Raw genomic sequence first — 20,966 nt, forward strand, 5'->3', positions numbered from 1 at the left:
ATAATGTGAATTTGGAAATGTTCTGTTTTCTTTTTTTTTTTTTTTTTAAGATAGTGACATAAAGCTGCTGCTTCTTATTTGAGTGTGAGGAAGCTACTGTCCCTCTTTTATTTTTTTCTTTTTTAATTGAGGTATAACTTTCGGATAGTAAACTGCACACATCTTAAAGAATACAACGATGCGTTTTTACACAGTATACATGTAACATGTGTATATACACACACACATATATATATACATACATGCACACATATATATAATGTAACTACCACCTAGATCAAGATATTGAATATTTCTAGCATTGAGCAAGCTCACTCAAAGTCAGTATTCCCCTCCAAATGTCACTAGTATTCTGAGCTATTACCATATGTTTAGTCTGTTTTTGGAGTTCATATACATGGAATCATTCAGTATATATATTTTTACATCTGGCCTCTTTCACTCACCATTGTGTCTGAGATTAATTTATGATCTTTCACGTAGTAGTGGTTCATGCCTTTTCATTGCCATACAGTAGTATTCCACTGTAGACATCAGTCAGTTCAGTCGCGCAGTCATGTCCCACTCTTTGCAACCCCATGGACTGCAGTGCGCCAGGCTTCCCTGTCCATCACCAACTCCCAGAGCTTACTCAAACTCATGTGCATCAAGTTGGTGATGCCATCCAACTATCTCATCCTTTGTCGTCCCCTTCTCCTCCCGACTTCAATCTTTCCCAGCATCAGGGTCTTTACCAATGAGTCAGTTCTTTGCATTAGGTGGCCAAAGGATTGGAGTTTCAGCTTCAGCATCAGTCCTTCCAGTGAATATTCAGGACTGATTTCCTTTAGGTTGGATCTCCTCGCAGTCCAGTGGATTCTCAAGAGTCTGCTCCAACACCACAGTTTAAAAGCATCAATTCTTCAGCACTCAGCATTCTTTACAGTCCAGCTCTCACATCTGTACATGACTACTGGAAAAACCATAGATTTGACTAGATGGACCTTTGTTGGCAAAGTAATGTCTCTGCTTTTTAACATGTTGTCTAGGTTGGTCATTTCTTCCAAGGAGCAAGCATCTTTTAATTTCATGGCTGCACTCACCATCTGCAGTGATTTTGGAGCCCAAAAAAATAAAGTCTGTCATTGTTTCCATCGTCTCCCCATTTATTTGCAATAAAGTGATGGGACCGGATGCCATGATATTAGTTTTCTGAATGTTGAGCTTTAAGCCAACTTTTTCACTCTCCTCTTTCACTTTCATCAAGAGGCTTTTTAGTTCTTCACTTTCTGCCATAAGGGTGGTGTCATCTGCATATCTAAGGTTATTGATATTTCTCCCAGCAGTCTTGATTCCAGCTTGTGCTTCATCCAATCCGGCATTTCGCATGATGTACTCTGCATATAAGTTAAATAAGCAAGGTGACAATATACAGCCTTGACGTACTCCTTTCCTGATTTGGAACTGGACATGTTGTTCCATGTCCAGTTCTAACTGTTGCTTCTTGACCTGCATACAGATTTCTCAGGAGGCAGATCAGGTGGTCTGGTATTCCCATCTCTTTCAGAATTTTCCACGGTTTGTTGTGATCCACATAGTCAAAGGCTTTGGCGTAGTCAACAAAGCAGAAGTAGAGGGTTTTTTTGGAACTCTCTTGCTTTTTCGATGATCCGATGGATGTTGGCAATTTGATCTCTGGTTCCTCTGCCTTTTCTAAATCCAGCTTGAACATCTGGAAGTTCACGATTCACATACTGTTGAATGCTGGCTTGGAGAATTTTGTTTCAGCAGGGTTTCCAGCTGTGGGGGGCACCATTCTGGGTGAGGCATCCACCATGGTGAGGCCCCTGAGCTGCTGCCCCCGTGACCCCCTCCCCCTGCTGCTGTCTCCTGCCCCTCAGTGCTACTGCTGTTCCTCTGCCTGTTGTTCCTCCGTCTCCAGATCCGATCATAGTGAGGGAAAGATGAGCAAGAAGAAAGCGACTTCTGATAATGAGGTGCATCTGTGGCATAAGATGGAGAAGTAGGAGGACGTGTGCTCGTCTTCTCTTGCGAGAATTCCAAAACTACAACTCGCTGCTGAACAACCGTCGACTGGAGAATGTCGGATCCCACCAAAAAAAGATACCCCACATCCAAGGGCGAAGGAGAAGCCCCAGCAAGATGGCAGGAGGGGTGAAATCACATTTGGAATCAAACCCCTTACTGGCCAGAGATGCTCAGAGGGCTCAAACAAACCTTCTGCGCACCAGGGCCCGGAGACCCCACAGAGACTGAGCCAGAACTGTGTTTGAGTGTCTCCTGTGAAGGTATTGGTCAGCAGTGGCCTGCCGCAAGGGCAGGGGCTCTGGGTGCAGCAGACCTGGGTATGGCATAAGCCCTCTTGGGGGAGGTCACCATTAACCCCACCATAGAGCTGCCAGAGCTTAAGACAGGACTGAGGAAACAAGACTCTTGGTAGGGCACAAACAGAACCTTGTGTGCTCCAGAACTCAGGAGAAAGGAGCAGTGACCCTGCAAGAGGCTGACCCAGATTTGCCCGTGAGTGTCCAGGAGTCTCCAGCAGAGGAGTGTGTTGATGGTGGCCTGCTATAAGGTCGGAGGCACTGAATGCGGCAGTGCGTCGTGCGTGGGACCTTTTGAAGGAGGTTGCCATTATCTTCATCACCTCCGCAGTAGTTTAGCCTCAGGTCAAACAACAGGGAGGGAACACATGCCCCTCTGTCAACAGAAAATTGGATTGTATGCAAATGTGCGTGCTATGTCACTTCTGTGGTGTCTGATTCTTTGTGACCCCGTGGGCTGTGGTCCACCAAGCTCCTTTGTCCATGGGATACTCCAGGCAAGAATACTGGAGTGGGTTGCTATGCCTTCCTCCAGGGGATCTTCCCCACCGACCCTTGTCTCTTATGTCACCTGCATTTGCAGATGGATTCTTTACCCCTAGCGCCACCTGGGAAGCCCATTCCATCATATAAGAAAGTGAAAGTGAAAGTGAAGTTGCTCAGTCGTGTCTGACTCTTTGCGACCCCATTGACAGTAGCCTATCAGGCTCCTCCGTCCATGGGATTTTCCAGGCAAGAGTACTAGAGTGGATTGCCATTTCCTTCTCCAGGGGATCTTCCCGACCCAGGGATCGAACCTGGGTCTCCCACATTGCAGGCAGACTCTTCCATTGTATAAGTATACCACAACTTATTCTTTCTAATTTTCATGGGCATACAGGTTATTTCTAGTCTTTGACTACCATGAGTAAAAGTTTCAAACGTTCTTGTGCATATCTTTTGGTAGATATATGAATTCATTTTTCCTGTAGATTTCTAGGAGTAGATTTCCTTTATCATAGGGTATAAATATACTGGACATTATTAGATATTGCCAAACAATGTTGTCAGTATTTTTGGATTTTGATCGTTTTAAAAAGTGTGTTGTTTTAGTCTCATTGTTTTAATTTGAAACTCCTTACTGACATGATATTGGGTATCTTCTAATATGCCTAGTTGCCCTCTGAATATCTTTTTTTTGGTGAGATATCTGTTCAGATCTTTTGCCCATTTTTAAAATCAGGTTGTTTTCCTTTCATTTTCTTTTTTGACCGTACCACACAGCATGCGGGACCTTAGTTCCCTGTCCAGGGATTGAACTGCCAGGGAAGTCCCTGTTTGTTTTCTCATTGTTGGGTTTTAAGAGTTCTTTATATATTTTGGCTAACAGCTCTTTATCAGATGTGTCTTTTGCAAGTATTTACTCCCAGTTTGTGGTTTGTCTTCTCATTCTGACCTTGTATTTCCCAGAAGTTTTTTATTCTAATAAATTCCAGTTTATTAATGATGTCTTTTCATGCCTGTGGTGTCGTATAATACCTAAAAAGCCACCAGTATACTCAGGGTCACCTAGGTTTTTTCCTGTGTTATCTTCTACACATAGAAGATGTATAGTTTATGGTTTTGTGATTTAGATTTAGGTCTGTGATCCATTTGGGGTTAGTTTTTTTGTAAAGGATATAAGATCCATGTCTAGATTGATTTTTGAAGTTTTTGCATGTTGATGTCCAGTTGTTTCAGCGCCATTTTTTTGCAGGAGAGGCTTTGCCATGTGGCTTGTGGGATCTTAGTCCCCGGATTAGGGATTGAACCCCTGCCCACAGCAATGAAAGCACCCAGCCTAACCACCACTGGACCACCAGGGAATTCCACACACCATTTGTTGAAAAGACAATCTTTGCCATTTTGTATTGCCTTGCTCCTTTGTCTAAAATCAGTTGATTATATATATGTGGATCTATTTCTGGTCTCTATTATATTCCATTGATCTATTTGTCTATTCTTTCAATCATACCACAGTGTCTTGATTACTGTAACTTTATATACATCTTGAACTGGAGTACTATCTGTCCTTGAACTTTATTCTTCTCCTTCAATATTGTATTGGTTATTCTGGGTCTTTTGTCTCTCCATATAAACTTTAGAATAGTTTGTTGACACAGGTGGTGTAGTGGTAAAGATCTGCCTGCCAACGCAGGAGACGAAAGAGACATGGGTTCAATCCCTGGGTCGGGAAGATCTCCTGGAGGAGGAAATGGCAACCCAATCCACTATTCTTGCCTGGAAAATTCCATAGACAGAGGAGCCTGGCAGGCTATAGTCCATGTGGTCCCAAAGAGTCTAACACAACTGAGCATAGCACAGCACACACACACACACACACACACACACACACGCATATCCACAAAATAACTTGATGGGATTTTGGTTCGGATTGCTTTGAATCTATAGATCAAAATAGCAAGAACTGATATCTTGACAATAATAAGTTTTCCTATTCACGAACATGGATATTTCTCCATTTATTTCGTTCTTCTTTGGTATCTTTCATCAGAGTTTTGCAATTTTCCTCGTATAGTTCTTATACATATTTTGTTAGATTTATACTGAATACTTAATGTATTCAGTATAGGAAAACAATTGACTTCTGTATATTAACCTTGTATCCTACAACCTTTCTATAATCATTTATTAATTGCAGGAGTGCTTTTGTTGGTTCTTTCAGATTGTTTACATAGATGATTGTGTCATCTGCAAACAGAGATAGTTTTATTTCCTTCCTCCTAATCACTGTTTCTTACTTCCTAATCTTTCTTTTCCTTTTCTTTTTCTCTTCTCCTTATTTAGGATATCTAGTATGATGTTGAAAGGCAGTAGTGAGAGCCTTTGACTGTGTGGATCACAATAAACTGTGGAAAATTCTGAAAGAGATGGGAATACCAGACCACCTGATCTGCCTCTTGAGAAATTTGTATGCAGGTCAGGAAGCAACAGTTAGAACTGGACATGGAACAACAGACTGGTTCCAAATAGGAAAAGGAGTTCGTCAAGGCTGTATATTGTCACCCTGTTTATTTAACTTATATGCAGAGTACATCATGAGAAACGCTGGGCTGGAAGAAGCACAAGCTGGAATCAAGATTGCCAGGAGAAATATCAATAACCTCAGATATGCAGATGACACCACCCTTATGGCAGAAAGTGAAGAGGAACTCAAAAGCCCCTTGATGAAAGTGAAAGTGGAGAGTGAAAAAGTTGGCTTAAAGCTCAACATTCAGAAAACGAAGATCATGGCATCTGGTCCCACCACTTCATGGGAAATAGATGGGGAAACAGTGGAAACAGTGTCAGAGTTTATTTTTCTGGGCTCCAAAATCACTACAGATGGTGACTGCAGCCATGAAATTAAAAGACGCTTACTCCTTGGAAGGCAAGTTATAACCAACCTAGATAGCATATTCAAAAGCAGAGACATTACTTTGCCAACAAAGGTCCGTCTAGTCAAGGCTATGATTTTTCCTGTGGTCATGTATGGATGTGAGAGTTGGACTGTGAAGAAGGCTGAGCGCCGAAGAATTGATGCTTTTGAACTGTGGTGTTGGAGAAGACTCTTGAGAGTCCCTTGGACTGCAAGGAGATCCAACCAGTCCATCCTAAAGGAGATCAGCCCTGGGATTTCTTTGGAAGGAATGATGCTAAAGCTGAAACTCCAGTACTTTGGCCACCTCATGTGAAGAGTTGACTCATTGGAAAAGACTCTGATGCTGGGAGGGATTGGGGGCAGGAGGAGAAGGGGATGACAGAGGATGAGATGGCTGGATGGCGTCACTGACTCGATGGACGTGAATCTGCGTGAACTCCGGGAGTTGGTGATGGGCAGGGAGGCCTGGCGTACTGTGATTCATGGGGTCGCAAAGAGTCGGACACGACTGAGCGACTGATCTGATCTGACCTTGTTCCTAATCTAAATGGGAAATCATCAAGATACTCACCATTAAGTATGTTAGCTGTACCTTTTTTGTTGATGTTCTTTATCAAATTGAGGAGCATACTCTATTCCTAGTAGGCTGAGAGTTTTTACGATGAATAGGTATTGAATTTTGTCAAATGCTTTTTCTGCCTCTATTGATGTTATCGTGTGATTTTTGCCCATTAATGTGATGAATTACATTGATTTTCAAATGTTGAACCATCCTTGCATATCTGCAATAAATCCTACTTGGTTGTGGTGTATAGTTCTTTTTATACATTGCTGAATTCTTTTTTTTTTTTTTTGGCTGTGCTGGGTCTTCGTTGCTGCGTGGGCTTCTCTCTAGTTGCGCCAAGTGGAGGGCTATTCTCTAGTTGCAGTATGCAGGCTTCGTGTTGTGGTGCTTCTCTTGCTGTGGAGCACGGGCTCTAGGGCGCTTGAGAATCAGCTGTTGCGGCGCATGGGCTCAGTAGTTGTGGCTCCCAAACTCTAGAGCACAGACAGGCTCAGTGGTTGTGGTGCACAGGGTTAGTTACTCTGTAGCATGTGGTGGGATCTTCTGGAGCAGAGATTGAACCTGTGTCCCCTGCATTGGCAAACGGATTCTTTACCACTGAACCACCAGAGAAGCCCTATACATTGTTGAATTTGATTAGCTAATATTTTGTTGAGAATTTTTGCATCTATATTCATGAGAGATATTGATCTGTAGGTTTGTGGTTTTTTTTTCTTTCTTTCTTGTAATGTCTTTGGTTTTGGTATTAGGATCTCATAGACTGGGTTTAGGAAGTACAGTTGTCCCTTGGTATCCACAGGGGGTTGGTTCCAAGACCCCCACAGATATAAAATTCCACAGATGCCCAAGTCCCTTATATAAAATGGCTTAGTATTTGTATAAAACCTATGTGTGAATATACCCTCCCATATACTTTAAACTGGGCTTCCCTGATGGCTTGGTGGTAAAGAATTCACCTGCCAGTGCAGGAGACATGAGTTCAATCCCTGGGTGGGGAAGATGCCCTGGGGAAGGAAATGGCAACCCACTCCAGTATTCTTGCCTGGGAAATCCCATGGATAGAGGAGCCTGGCGGGCTACAATCCATGGGGTCACAAAAGAGTGGGACACAACTTAGTGACTAAACAACAGCAACAACATACTTTAAATCACCTGTAGATTGCTTATAACACCTAATACAATGTAGATGCTATGGAAATGGTTGAAAATGCATTGTAAATGCTATAGAAATAGTTGCTGGCACACAGAAAATTCAAATTTTGATTTTTGGAGATTTCTGGGAAATTATTTTTTGGATTATTTTCAATTCACAGTTAATGGAAATCTATAGGTGTGGAACCTGGGGATACAGAGAGCTGACTGTTATTCCCTCTACTTCTATCTTCTCGAAGAGACTAGAGAATTGTTATAATTTCTTTTTTAAACATTTGGTAGAAATCAATAATGAACCCATCTGGTCCTTGTTGTTTTGGAAGGTTACTATTGATTCAATTTCGTTAATAGATAAAAAGACCTATTTCTTCTTGTGTGAATTTTGGCAGATTGTAACTTTTAAGGAATTGGTCTATTTCATCTAGGTTATCAAATTTGTGGGCATAAAGCTATTTATGATATTCTTGTATTATCCTTTTAATGTTCATGGGAGCTGTACTTTCATCCCCTCTTTCATTTCTCATATTAGCAGTTTTAAAAAAGTTGTTTATTTTTGGTGGAGTCTTCATTGCTGCGTGTGGGCTTTCTCTGGTTGTGGTGAGTGTGGGTTACTCTCCATTGCGGTACATGGGTTTCTCATTTTGGTGGCTTCTCTTGTTTCAAAGCACAGGCTGTAGGTGCAGAGGCTTCCATAGTCGCAGCACGTGGGCTCAGTATTTGTGGCCCACGGGCTTTAGTTTCTCTGTGGCATGTGGAATCTTCCCAGAGCAGGGATCGAAGCCCCTGTGTCCCCTGCATTGGCAGGCAGACTCCTAACCACCAGACAAGTCCTGATATTAGCAATTTGTGTCTTCTCTTCTCTTTTTTTCCTTAGTTACCCTGACTAGAAGTTTATCAATTTTATGGATCTTTTCAAAGAACCAGCTTTTGGTTTTGTTGATTTTCTCTGTTGACTTCCTATTTTCAACCTCATTGATTTTGGCTCTGATTCTTTTTTATTATTTCTTTTCTTTTGTTGAATTTGAATTTACTTTGCTCTTTTTGTTCTTGTTTCCTAAAGTGGCAATTTAGATTATTGATTTTAGATCTTTCTTCTTTCTAATACTATCTGCATTTGTTGATATAAATTTGAGCAATGGTTTTGCTAAATCCTACAAATTTGGATAAGTTGTTTTTGTTTTCATTTATTTCAAAATATTTTAAAATTTCTCTTGAAATTTCTCCTTTGTTCCATGTGTTATTAGAAATATGCTGCTCCATCTCCAAGTATTTGGGAATTTTCCAGCTATCTTTCTGTTGTTGATTTCAAGTTTCATTCCATTGTGGTCTGAGGGTAGACATTGTATGATTTCTAATCCTCTAAACTTATTAAAGTGTGCTTTATGGCCCCGAATATGGTATACCTTGGTGATTGTTCCATGTGTGAGTTTGAGACCAATGTGTTGTTGGATAAGTAGTCTACAGATGTCAATCATATACAGTTTATTTACAGTGTGGTTGAGTTCAACCATGTCCTTACTGATTTTCTGCCTGCTGGATCTGTCCATTTCTGATAGAGCAGTGTTAGAGTCTCCACCTGTTACAGTGGAGTCATCTATTTCTCCTTGCAGATCTATCAGTTTTTGCCACATGTATTTTGACACTCTGTTGCTAGGCCCATACAAGTGAAGGATGGTGGGTATGTCCATGGCGGTCCAGTGGTTAAGAATCTACTCTGCAATGCAGGGGATGCAGGTTCGGTCCCTGGTCGGGGAACTAAGATCCCATATGCCATAGGCAACTTGGCAACCAAGACCTGTTACAGCCAAATAAGTTTTGTTTTTTTTTTTTTTTTTTTGAGGATTGGTACATCTTCTTGGGGTATTGACCTTTTTATTAATTGGTAATGCACTTTTTATCCCTAGTAACTTTGCTTACTCTGAAGTTGGCTTTGTCTGAAATTAATATATCTACCCTCACTTTTTTTTTTTTGGCCATGCTTTGCAGCATGTGGGATCTTCGTTCCCCAACCAGGGATTGAACCTGGGCAACAGAAGTGAAAGCACTGAATCCTAACTACAAGACCACCAGGGAACTCCCTGTACTTTTCTGTTTGATTAGTGTTAGCATGGTATATCTTTCTCCATCCCTTTGCTGTGAATCTATATGTGTACTTATAACATTTAAAGTGAGATTCTTATAGATAATATATAATTGGGTCTTGTTTTTTTACCCTTTCTGACCATCTTTATCTTTTAATTAGTGTCTTTGGACCATACATGTTTAAGGTGATTATTGACAGAGTTCCACACATATTTGTTGCTATCTTCTATTTGTTCCCTTTGTTCTCTGTTCCTTTGTTTCTTCCACACATTTTCTGCCTTTTGTGGTTTTAGGTATTTTATATGAATTCATTTTCTCTCCTTTCTTGGCATATCATTATGCTTTTCTGCCCCTATGTTTTTTAGTTGGTTGCCCTACACTTTACAATATATATTTACAACTTTCAAAAACACTATACCACTTCATGGGTTGTACAAATGCTTTATAACAAAATATTCCGAATTCCTCCCTCCCTTCTCCCGTCCCTCCTGTCACAGCTGTCATTCATTTCACTGATATATAGGCATACATATATTTGTATATAAGCATACGACCTGGGTTCAATCCGCAGGTCGGGAAGATCCCTTGAAGGAGGGAATGGCAACCCACACCAGTATTCTTGCCTAGAGAATTCCAGAGCCAGAGAAGCCTGGTGGGCTACTGTCCATGGAGTTGCAAAGAGTCAGACAGGACTTAGGGACTAACACACACCCACAAGCTTATATAGTCAAATACATTGTTTCTATTATTATTTTGAACAAACTGTTATGTTAGGTTATTTAAGAATGATAAAAATAATTTTTCTAAAAAAATAAGAAAAATAAATGTTTTCCTTTTACATTCACTTTTTTCTTCTCTAGTACTCTTCCTTTCTTTATATAGATCTGAATTTCTGAGTTACCATCTTCCTTTTCTCTGCTGAACTTCTTTTAACACTTCTTACAAGATAGGTCTACTAACAACAAATTCTCCTCATTTTTGTTCGTCTGAGAAAACCTTTATTTCTTGTTCACTTTTAAACAATAATTTTATTTATTTATTTATTTTTGGCTGTGCTGGGTCTTCATTGCTGCTCAGGATTTTCTGTAGTTGTGGCGAGTTGGGGCTACTCTCTGGTTGCAGGGTGCAGGCTTCTCATCGCAGTGGCTTCTCTTGTTGCAGAGCACAGACTCTAGGTCATATGGGCTCAGTAGTTGCGGCTCCCGGGCTCTAGAGCACAGGCTCAATAGTTGCGGTGCGCAGGCTTAGTTGTTCCTTGGCAAGGGGCATATTTTTGGATCAGGGACTGAACCCGTGTCTCCTGCATTGGCAGGCGAATTCTTTACCACTGAGCCACCAGGGAAGCCCTCTTGTTCACTTTTAAAGGGTAATTTTGCAGAATACAGTATTCTAGGTCGGTATTTTTTCCCTCTCAACAGTTTAAACACTTCTCTTCTTGCTTGCATGGCTTCTGAGAAGTCAAATGTAATTCTTATCTTTGTTTCTCTGTAGATCAGGAGTTTTTTCCCCTCTGGCTTCTTTCAAGGTTTTTTTCTTTAGCTTTAATTGTCTGAAGTTTGAATAAGATATACCTGTTCCTATTGCAGGGTTCTTTTATGTGTATGTGTGTTTTGTTGGGTTTGTTTTTTGGCAACATCAACATCTTGCTTAATGTTCTCTGAGTTTCCTGGATCTGAGACTTGTTGCCTGACATTGATTTGGGGAAATTCTCAGTCTGTACATACACATGTATATATTTACTACCTTGTATATATCATGTATATATTGATGTATATATATATCATGTATATATTTACTATCTTTACTATCTTACTACCCAGATCAGCTGTACTGGGTCTTAGTTTCAGCATGCAGGATCTTTGTCATGTGGGATCTTTTGTTAAGCTCCAGAGCACACGGTTTAGTTGCCCCTGGGTGGGTGGGATCAAACCCTTGAACCTGCAGCCCCTTGTATTGCAAGGCAGATTCTTAACCACTGGACCACCAGGGAAGTCTGAATTCTTAATCATTATCGCTTCAAATATTGTTTCTTTCTCTCTTTCTTCTCCTGGTATTCTCACTGTGTGTATATTGCACCTTTTGTAGTTAAACTCAATTCTTGGATATCCTGTTCTTTCTCTCTCTGTTTTACTCATCTTTCTCTTTGCTTTTCAATTTCAGAAATTTCTGTTGTCATATTCTCAAGCTCAGAGATTGTTCCTCAGCCCTGTCCAGTCTAGGAAGGAGCCCATCAAAGGCATTCTACAGTTCTGTTACAGCGTCTTTGATCTCCAACATTTCTTTTTTTATTATTTGTTAGAGTCTCCATCCCTCTGCTTTTATTATCCATCTTTCTTGCATGGCACCTACTTTTTCTATTAAATCCTCAGGGTCAGTTCAGTTCAGTTCAGTACAGTTGCTCAGTCATGTCCAACTCTTTGCGACCCCATGGATTGCAGCACACCAGGCCTCCCTATCCATCAGCAACTTCTGGAGTTCTCAAACTCATGTCCATTGAGTCGGTGATGTCATCCAATCATCTCATCCTCTGTCATCCCCTTCTCCTGCCTTCAATCTTTCCCAGTATCAGGGTCTTTTCAAATGAGTCCGCTCTTTGCATCAGCATATTAATCATGATTTTTAAAAATCCTAAACTGTTAATTCTAAAATTCATGCCACACTGGACTCTGGTTTGTTCTGCCTCGTCAAACTGTGTTTTTTGTCTTTTAGTGTGCCTTGTAGTTATTTGCTGCAAGGCAGATATTAAGTGCTAGGTAAAAGGAATTATGGTAAATAGGCCTTTAGTACCGTGGTGGGAACGTGGGAAAGCATTCTGTAGGTCTGATTCGGTCTTCTCTTTTGGTGAGCCTGTCCTATTAGATCGTGACCCTCACCAGAACTTTTCAGGTTTTTCTCCCCACAGGTGGGGCAGGATGACTACAGGGGGCTGGAATTGTTCTATTCTCTCTTAAATTAGTCTCCGGTAAAATTCCAGCAGGCGGACTTCCCTGGTGGTCCAGGGGCTAAGACTCCGCTCCAGATGCAGGGGGTCCAGGGTCCCATCCCTGGTCTGGGAACTATAATAGATCCCACAGGCTAAATTCAGAGTTCTCACGTTGCAACTAAGATTCAGCCATACCCAAATACATAAATACTTAAAACAAAACAGTTGCCTCCCCCTCTCCCAGCAGGTTAGGCTCTCATAAAAGAGTTTCTCCTAAGGGCAAGCCTGTTAAAAAGAAAGGAATGCTCTAGGATATTTCAGAATGGTTCCTTTCCCCTCCCGGTGTCAGAAGCATGAGAGGATTTTTCTCTGATACTCACTGTGAGGACCTGGTAGAGCCCTTGGATAAAAATTCACAAAAGTTTGGGTCCCCCTAGAACTGGGTTCCCTTGGAGTGTTCAACCCCCGGGCGTGTCTACACTATAAACTTCCAGCAATTTGTCAATCACAATTCAGGTTTTCCTTCTGACAGTGGTTCCAGTGCAGGTTTCTGCTTAGGTAAATTGCGATTCTCTGTATCTGCCTGTCTGTCCTTCCAATTTTGGGGCTGGGGGGTCCACAGTGGTTTGCCTTGTGACCTTACTTCTCTGGCAAATCAAAGAATTGTTGGTTTTTCATATGTTCTTCTCTTTACTTGTTTTTAGGACAGAATGAAGATTTCTAGTCTTTTTATATGCTGGACCAGAAACCAGAAGTCCTCTACTTCTTTTTGTTCTCTTGTTTTTTCCTTTGCTACACTATTTAATTCATTATTTTCCCCAATATGTATAACATAGTTTACTGTCTTAATCATTTGTAAGTGTGCACTTTAGTGATATTAAATACATTCATAATATTGCACTACTATCACTACCATTCATCTTTATAACTCTTCATTGTGTAAAACTAACTCTATACCCATTCAACAATCACTCCTCATTCCTCCTCCCTCCAGCTTCTGGCAACCACCATTCTACTTTCAGCCTCTATGATTTTTTTTAAAGTGTGTAAACCTGTATGTATGTGTGTCAAAAAGCAACAGTTAGAACCAGACATGGAACAACAGCCTGGTTCAAAATTGGGAAAGGCGTACAAGGCTGTGTATTGTCACCCACTTATTTAACTTATATGCAGAGTACAACATGCAAAATGCTGGGCTGGATGAATCACAAGCTGAAATCAAGATGGCTGGAAGAAATATCAACAACCTCAGATATGCAGATGATACTACGCCTTTAGTAACATGAAGTGAAGAGGATCTAAAGAGCCTCTTGATGAGGGTGAAAGAGGTGAGTGGAAAAGTTGGCTTGAAATTCAACATTCAAAAATGAAGATGACGGCATCTGGTCCCATCACTTCATGGCAAATAGATGGGAAAACAATGGAAATAGTGACAGACTTTATTTTCTTGGGCTCCAACATCACTGCAGATGGTGATTGCAACCATGAGATTAAAAGATGCTTGCTCCTTGGAAGGAAAGCTATGACAAACCTAGACAGCATATTAAAAAGCAGAGATATCACTTGCTGACAAAGGTCTGTCTAGTCAAAGCTATGGTTTTTCCACTAGTCATGTTATGAATGTGAGAGCTGGACCATAAAGAAGACTGAGCGCTGAAGAATTGATGTTTTTGAACTGTGGTGTTAGAGAAGACTCTTGAGAGTCCCCTGGACTGCAAGGAGATCAAACCAGTCAATCCAAAAGGAAATCAGTCCAGAATATCCATTGGAAGGTCTGTTGCTGAAGCTGAAGCTCCAATACTTTGGCTACCTGTTGGGAAGAGCTGACTCACTAGAAAAGACCCTGATGCTGGGAAAGATTAAAGGCAAAAGGAGAGGGGTGGGAGCGGCAACAGAGGATGGGATGATTAGGTAGCATCACTGACTCAATGGACATGAATTTAAGCAAACTGCAGGAGATAATGAAGGACAGAGGAGCCTAGCATGCTACAGTCTCTGAGGTCACAAAGAGTCAGACAGAACTTAGCTACTGAAGAACAGCAACAAAACTAGTGTTCATGTATAAATAATCTGGAGGAAAACAGTCTAAATTATTAACAGTGGTTACTGGAGGAGGGTATTGGAGGCTTTTATTCTCAATGTTAAATAGTTCTGTAATTTTAAGTGTTTTATGATATGCATGTGTTAGGGGAAGCATACTGATTGAAACCGCCCACCCTGGCCAGGCACCATAGTAACTATTTGCATGAGCTGTTTCACAACAGGAGGTCCTGGTAAGGAACACAGAACTAATAAGCCTCCACCAACTGGAAGAGTTCGGGAAAGGTCAAAAGGAGACACCACATTTCCAACCACCTCCCAGAATCCTTCTCTCTGGCATCCATCTTGGCTGAACAAGGCATGCACCACCAGGAAGGACTCTGAGTCAGAATGATTGGCTAAAGACAACCCGGAAACTAGTCCCATCACCATAAAACCCGAGACTGCAAGCCGTGTGACAGAGCTGTTCTCCTGGTTCCCTTACCCTACTGCTCTCCACACGGACACTCTTTCCCAATAAAATCTCTTGCTTTGTCAGCACATGTGTCTCCTCGGACAATTCATTTCCGAGTGTTAGACAAGAGTCTGGTTTCAGGGCCTGGAAGGGGTGCCCCTTCCTACAACACATGTATTATTTTTTAAATTTGAAAATATAAAGGTGCCTGCAAATGTGTCCTCCCAGCCTGCAAAGCATTCTCTGGTCCATCTCAGAAAAAAGGGAGATCTCTGCCTGTCCCATCCTGCCAAGCTCCCAGACTGTGGCTTCTACCTTCTGCTTCTCTTGCTTATCAGCCCCTCTTCCTCACCTCCTGTCACCTGGCTTTGGGCCCAGGTGCCTGGGAAAGAAACAATTTTTTGAGGTCACCATGTGGCCTGCCAACCCAGCAGGCTTTCCATCATGTGACTTGATTTTGTTGAGCAAATTTCACCCACTTTATCTTCAGATTATGTCTCAATGTTTTCCATTCTCCAGATTCTTACTCTCTCAAGATATTTCCCCTCTCTCATCTCTGGCCCCAGAGAAGGCAATGGCACCCCACTCTAGTACTCCTGCCTGGAAAATCCCATGGACCGAGGAGCCTGGTAGGCTGCAGTCCATGGGGTTGCTGAGGGTCGGGCACGACTGAGTGACTTCAATTTCACTTTTCACTTTTCACTTTCATGCACTGGAGAAGGAAATGGCAACCCACTCCAGTGTTCTTGCCTGGAGAATCCCAGGGATGGGGGAGCCTGGTGGGCTGCCATCTATAGGGTCACATAGAGTCAGACACTACTGAAGTGACTTAGCAGCAGCAGCAGCATCTCTGGCCCAGCTCTTACTTTTCCTCAGGAGTCAGAGTAAATGTTTCCAGGTAGCCTTGCCAAACCCCAGTCTCCTCTGCTCCCAGCATTCCCTGTAGAATCAGATCACTCTTGAACCCTGACTCCCATGTGGACCAGAAGTCCTGTGAGGGTTGGGAAGGCATCCACCTGCCTCTGCTATTGACTCATCTACCTGGAAAGATTCCCAATTTACCTGTTTTCAGGCAACTCCTCCTGTATATAGCTTCCAAGTAAATCACTTTAATCATGGCATCCGCAGTTCTAGAACTTGCAATGACTTCCTAGTGCCTACTGAATCAAATCCAGACTTTTCCTCTTGTGTATATTTAATTACATCAAAATTAAAGACTTCTGTTCAATGACATGGACAAAGTTGAGAGAGAGATGACAAAATGGGAAAATATATTTGCAAGGTCCCAAACTAACAAAGGATAGACTCTTTCAGATCTCCTGCAAATCAGCCTCCAAAAAGACATCAATAGAAATATAACACACTGATATAAAAAGACTGTTTACGTAAGAGGAAATGTGAAAGACTAATCATCAAGTGCAGAGATGCTCAAACTCTTTAGTGAGTGACCAGACAAATGCAAATAAAACAACAATGAGATAATACCTCAGTCAGGGTAGGAAAACTCAGACAGCTGGATAACATCAGTCATAGGAGAATACAGGAACCTTCTGCTCTGCGTGTGTGAGTGCGCACGGGGGCAGACACTGAGGAGAAAACTATGTCTGTATCTTAGTCAAAGGGAGACATATATGTACAGCTTATGACCTAGCAAGTCCACTCCTAGTTTCTAAGTATATAACCCAGAGAGATCTCACTGGATCCATAGGTGAACAGGGCTGAGGGTGTGCACCGCAGCACTGCTTGTTGGAAGGGAGTTGGGTGTACTCAGATGTCCCTCTCTGGGATAGTGGAGAGGCCAAAGTGCGGGGTTGCCCCCACAGCGATGAAAACACCTCAGTGTTCACAGGGCAACCTGACTGGATCTTAAAACCATAGTGCTGGGTGAAGGGAGGACCAGCAGAACAAGGCCTAGAACACAGTGCTGGTAATGTATAGAGACCAGTTCAGTTCAGTCGCTCAGTCGTGTCCGACTCTTTGCAACCCCATGGACTGCAGCACACTAGGCTTCCCTGTCCACCACAGCCTTGTTTAACTCAATGAAACTATGAACCATGCCATGTAGGGCCACCCAAGACGGACGGGTCATGGTGGAGAGTTCTAACAAAACACCACTGGAGTCAGGGGAGTGGCAATGGTCCACTGGAGAAGGGAATGGCAAACCACTTCAGTGTTCTTGCCTTGAGAGCCCCATCAACAGTAATGTATAGAGATACACACAGTGTGGTCAGGTGACTCAAGATGGCTGTTCTCTTGCCTTGGGTACATCCCCTGCCCGACCAGTGCCTGCTTCACTTGCACCCTATTTACATGATTGACCTTCCTACATACTTGCCCCAGAACCCAGCTAGTGATAGCTTATCAAACGGGTGGTGAGGGGCATGCTTCTCTGCTGGTTTCCCTGGTAACTAATGACAAGTGAAGTCGCTCAGTCGTGTCTGACTCTTTGCGACCCCATGGACTGTAGCCCACCACGCTTCTCCATCCATTGGATTTTCCAGGCAAGAGTACCGGAGTGGGTTGCCATTTCCTTCTCCAGAGGATCTCCCCGATCCAGGGATTGAACCCAGGTCTCCCGCATTGTAAGCAAGACGTTTTACCGTCTAAGCCACCAGGGAAGTCCTTAACTAATGACAAACCAGATATCAATTCCCCCCACAATTGGCAATCTCCTCTTCCCCACCGGAACAAAGACTGCAGCCAAGTCTTACTTACTGTCCACTATACATGGTAGGGTATTGCTCTAGGACTTTGCTTCAGACACGTAAGCTCCCCCATCCATTAAACCACTGATGTGCCTATTGCTGACTCCAGACTCCTTCTTTAGACTTGAAGCTGGGCAAGCACAGCATTTGTAGCCCAGAGTAGCAAAAAGCAAAGGAGAAAAGGAAAGTTATAAGCACCTGAATGCAGAGTTCCAAAGAATAGCAAGGAGAGATAAGAAAGCCTTCCTCAGCGATCAATGCAAAGAAATAGAGGAAAACAACAGAATGGGAAAGACTAGAGATCTCTTCAAGAAAATTAGACATACCAAAGTAACATTTTATGAAAAGATGGGCTCGATAAAGGACAGAAATGGTATGGGCCTAACAGAAGCAGAAGATATTAAGAAGAGGTGGCAAGAATACACAGGAGAACTGTACAAAAAAGAGCTTCATGACCCAGATAATCACGATGGTGTGATCACTCACCTAGAGCCAGACATCCTGGAATGTGAAGTCAAGTGGGCCTTAGAAAGCATCACTACGAACAAAGCTAGTGGAGGTGATGGAATTTCAGTTGAGCTATTCCAAATCCTGAAAGATGATGCTGTGAAAGTGCTGCACTCAATATGCCAGCAAATTTGGAAAGCTCAGCAGTGGCCACAGGACTGGAAAAGGTCCATTTTCATTCCAATTCCAAAGAAAGGCAATGCCAAAGAATGCTCATACTACCACACAATTGCACTCATCTCACACGCTAGTAAAGTAATGCTCAAAATTCTCCAAGCCAGGCTTCAGCAATACATGAACCATGAACTTCCAGATGTTCAAGTTGGATTCAGAAAAGGCAGAGGAACCAGAGATCAAATTGTCAACATCTGCTGGATCATGGAAAAAGCAAGAGAGTTCCAGAAAAACATCTATTTCTGCCTTATTGACCATGCCAAAGCCTTTGACTATGTGGATCACAATAAACTGTGGAAAATTCTGAAAGAGATGGGAATACGAGACCACTTGACCTGCCTCTTGAGAAACCTGTATGCAGGTCAGGAAGCAGCAGTTAGAACTGGACACGGAACAACAGACTGGTTCCAAATAGGAAAAGGAGTTCGTCAAGGCTGTATATTGTCACCCTGCTTATTTAACTTATATGCAGAGTACATCATGAGAAACGCTGGGCTGGAAGAAGCACAAGCTGGAATCAAGATTGCTGGGAGAAATATCAATAACCTCAGATATGCAGATGACACCACCCTTATGGCAGAAAGTGAAGAGGAACTAAAAAGCCTCTTGATGAAAGTGAAAGAGAAGAGTGAAAAAGTTGGCTTAAACCTCAACATTCAGAAAACTAAGATCATGGCATCTGGTCCTATCACTTCATGGGAAATAGATGGGGAAACAGTGGAAACAGTGTCAGACTTTATATTTTTGGGCTCCAAAATCAGTGTAGATGGTGATTGCAGCCATGAAATTAAAAGACGCTTACTCCTTGGAAGCAAAGTTATGACCAACCTAGATAGCATATTCAAAAGCAGAGACATTACTTTGCCAACAAAGGTTCGTCTAGTCAAGGCTATGATTTTTCCAGTGGCCATGTATGGATGTGAGAGTTGGACTGTGAAGAAAGCTGAGAGCCAAAGAATTGATGCTTTTGAACTGTGGTGTTGGAGAAGACTCTTGAGAGTCCCTTGGACTACAAGGAGTTCCAACCAGCCCATCCTAGGGGAGATTAGTCCTGGATGTTCATTGGAAGGACTGTTGCTAAAGCTGAAGCTCCAATACTTTGGCCACCTCATGGGAAGAGTTGACTCACTGGAAAAGACCCTGATGTTGGGAGGGATTGGGGGCAGGAGGAGAAGGGGACGACAGAGGATGAGATGGCTGGATGGCATCACCGACTGGATGGACATGAGTTTGAGTGATCTCTAGGAGTTGGTGATGGACAGGGAGGCCTGGCGTGCTGTGATTCATGGGGTCGCAACAAGTCGGACACGACTGAGCAACTGAACTGAACTGAGGGTGCAGCCCAACACATACACAAACACACTCACACACACACCCCAAACCAACTGAAAACAGACACTGAGAAATTTGGTTCTGGATTGGACAGGGATGATGGTGGTGCAGTTGGGCAAGAAAATGTATAATGTTGGGGGGATGCATCGCTGAAAAATATAGGGCAAAATGGCACAATGTATGAAATTTACTTTCTAGTGGTTCAGCAGAGGGGAAAAAGGTGAAACAAATGTGTTGTAGGCAGGGATTGAAGCAAGATTTTAAGGTAAAATCTTGATAAGTTTTGAGTCTGAGAGATGAATATACCGGGGGTTGTACTATTGTCTCTTTTTTTGTGTATGTATTAAACATTTCATAGTAAAACAAAATAGCATCAATTTTGATACATATTTTCAAGACTATGTTCACATAGTCCTTGACGATTCAGTGGTTACGACACCACGCTTCCAGTGCAGGAGGCGCAGTTTTAATCCCTGGTTGGGAACTAAGATCCCACATGCAGCGAGGCAACTAAGCCTGAGCACACACAAGTAGAGAGTCCATGTGCTGCAATGAAGATTCTTTGTGCTGCAACTAAAACCCAACACAGCCATAAAAATAAACAAATTTATTATTTTTTTTAAACCTGCCATGGTTTCCTTTTTTTTTTTTTCCAAGTAGAAAATGAAAACAAAGGGGAAGGAAGGACAGAAGAAAGAAAACAAGAGTGATCAATGAAAATCCCATTTGTCCTCAGGAGGATAATTAACTTAACCTTTTGCACCTAAAGTCCAATGGAAGGAGGAGGACTTTCCTGGTGGTCCTGTGGTTAACAATCTGCCTGCCAGATCCCCGTCTGGGATGGTCCCTCATGCCTCGGGGCAACTCGGCCCCTGAGTCCCAGAGCCCCTGCTCTGAAACAAGAGAAGCCACTACAATGAGAAGCCCTCACACCACATCCAGAGGATAGACCCTCCACTCGCTGCAACTACAGAAAGCCTGCACACAGCAACGAAGACCCAACACAGCCAAAAACAAACAATTAAAAAAAAAAACAGAAAGAAATTGATACCCCCTATACCTCTACCACTATGGCATTTTAACTATTTCTGTCTAAGCCTCTGCCCTTCTTCCTGTGCCCACCTTACTTTTCCACCTGGCTGTCACCATGACGGCCACATCACCATATGCCTCCCTTAGAAACAGGAATGCCCTTCTGCTTACTGAGCGCCAGCACTGAGCTAGGACTCACTGGTGTGTAATCTCAATTCATCCTCTCAGAAACATTGTGAGTGAGGTCAGTCCCATGTCCTGGTCTCCATTTTACAG

Source organism: Bos javanicus, chromosome 19 (assembly GCF_032452875.1).
Source record: "Bos javanicus breed banteng chromosome 19, ARS-OSU_banteng_1.0, whole genome shotgun sequence".
Lineage (NCBI taxonomy): Eukaryota > Metazoa > Chordata > Mammalia > Artiodactyla > Bovidae > Bos > Bos javanicus.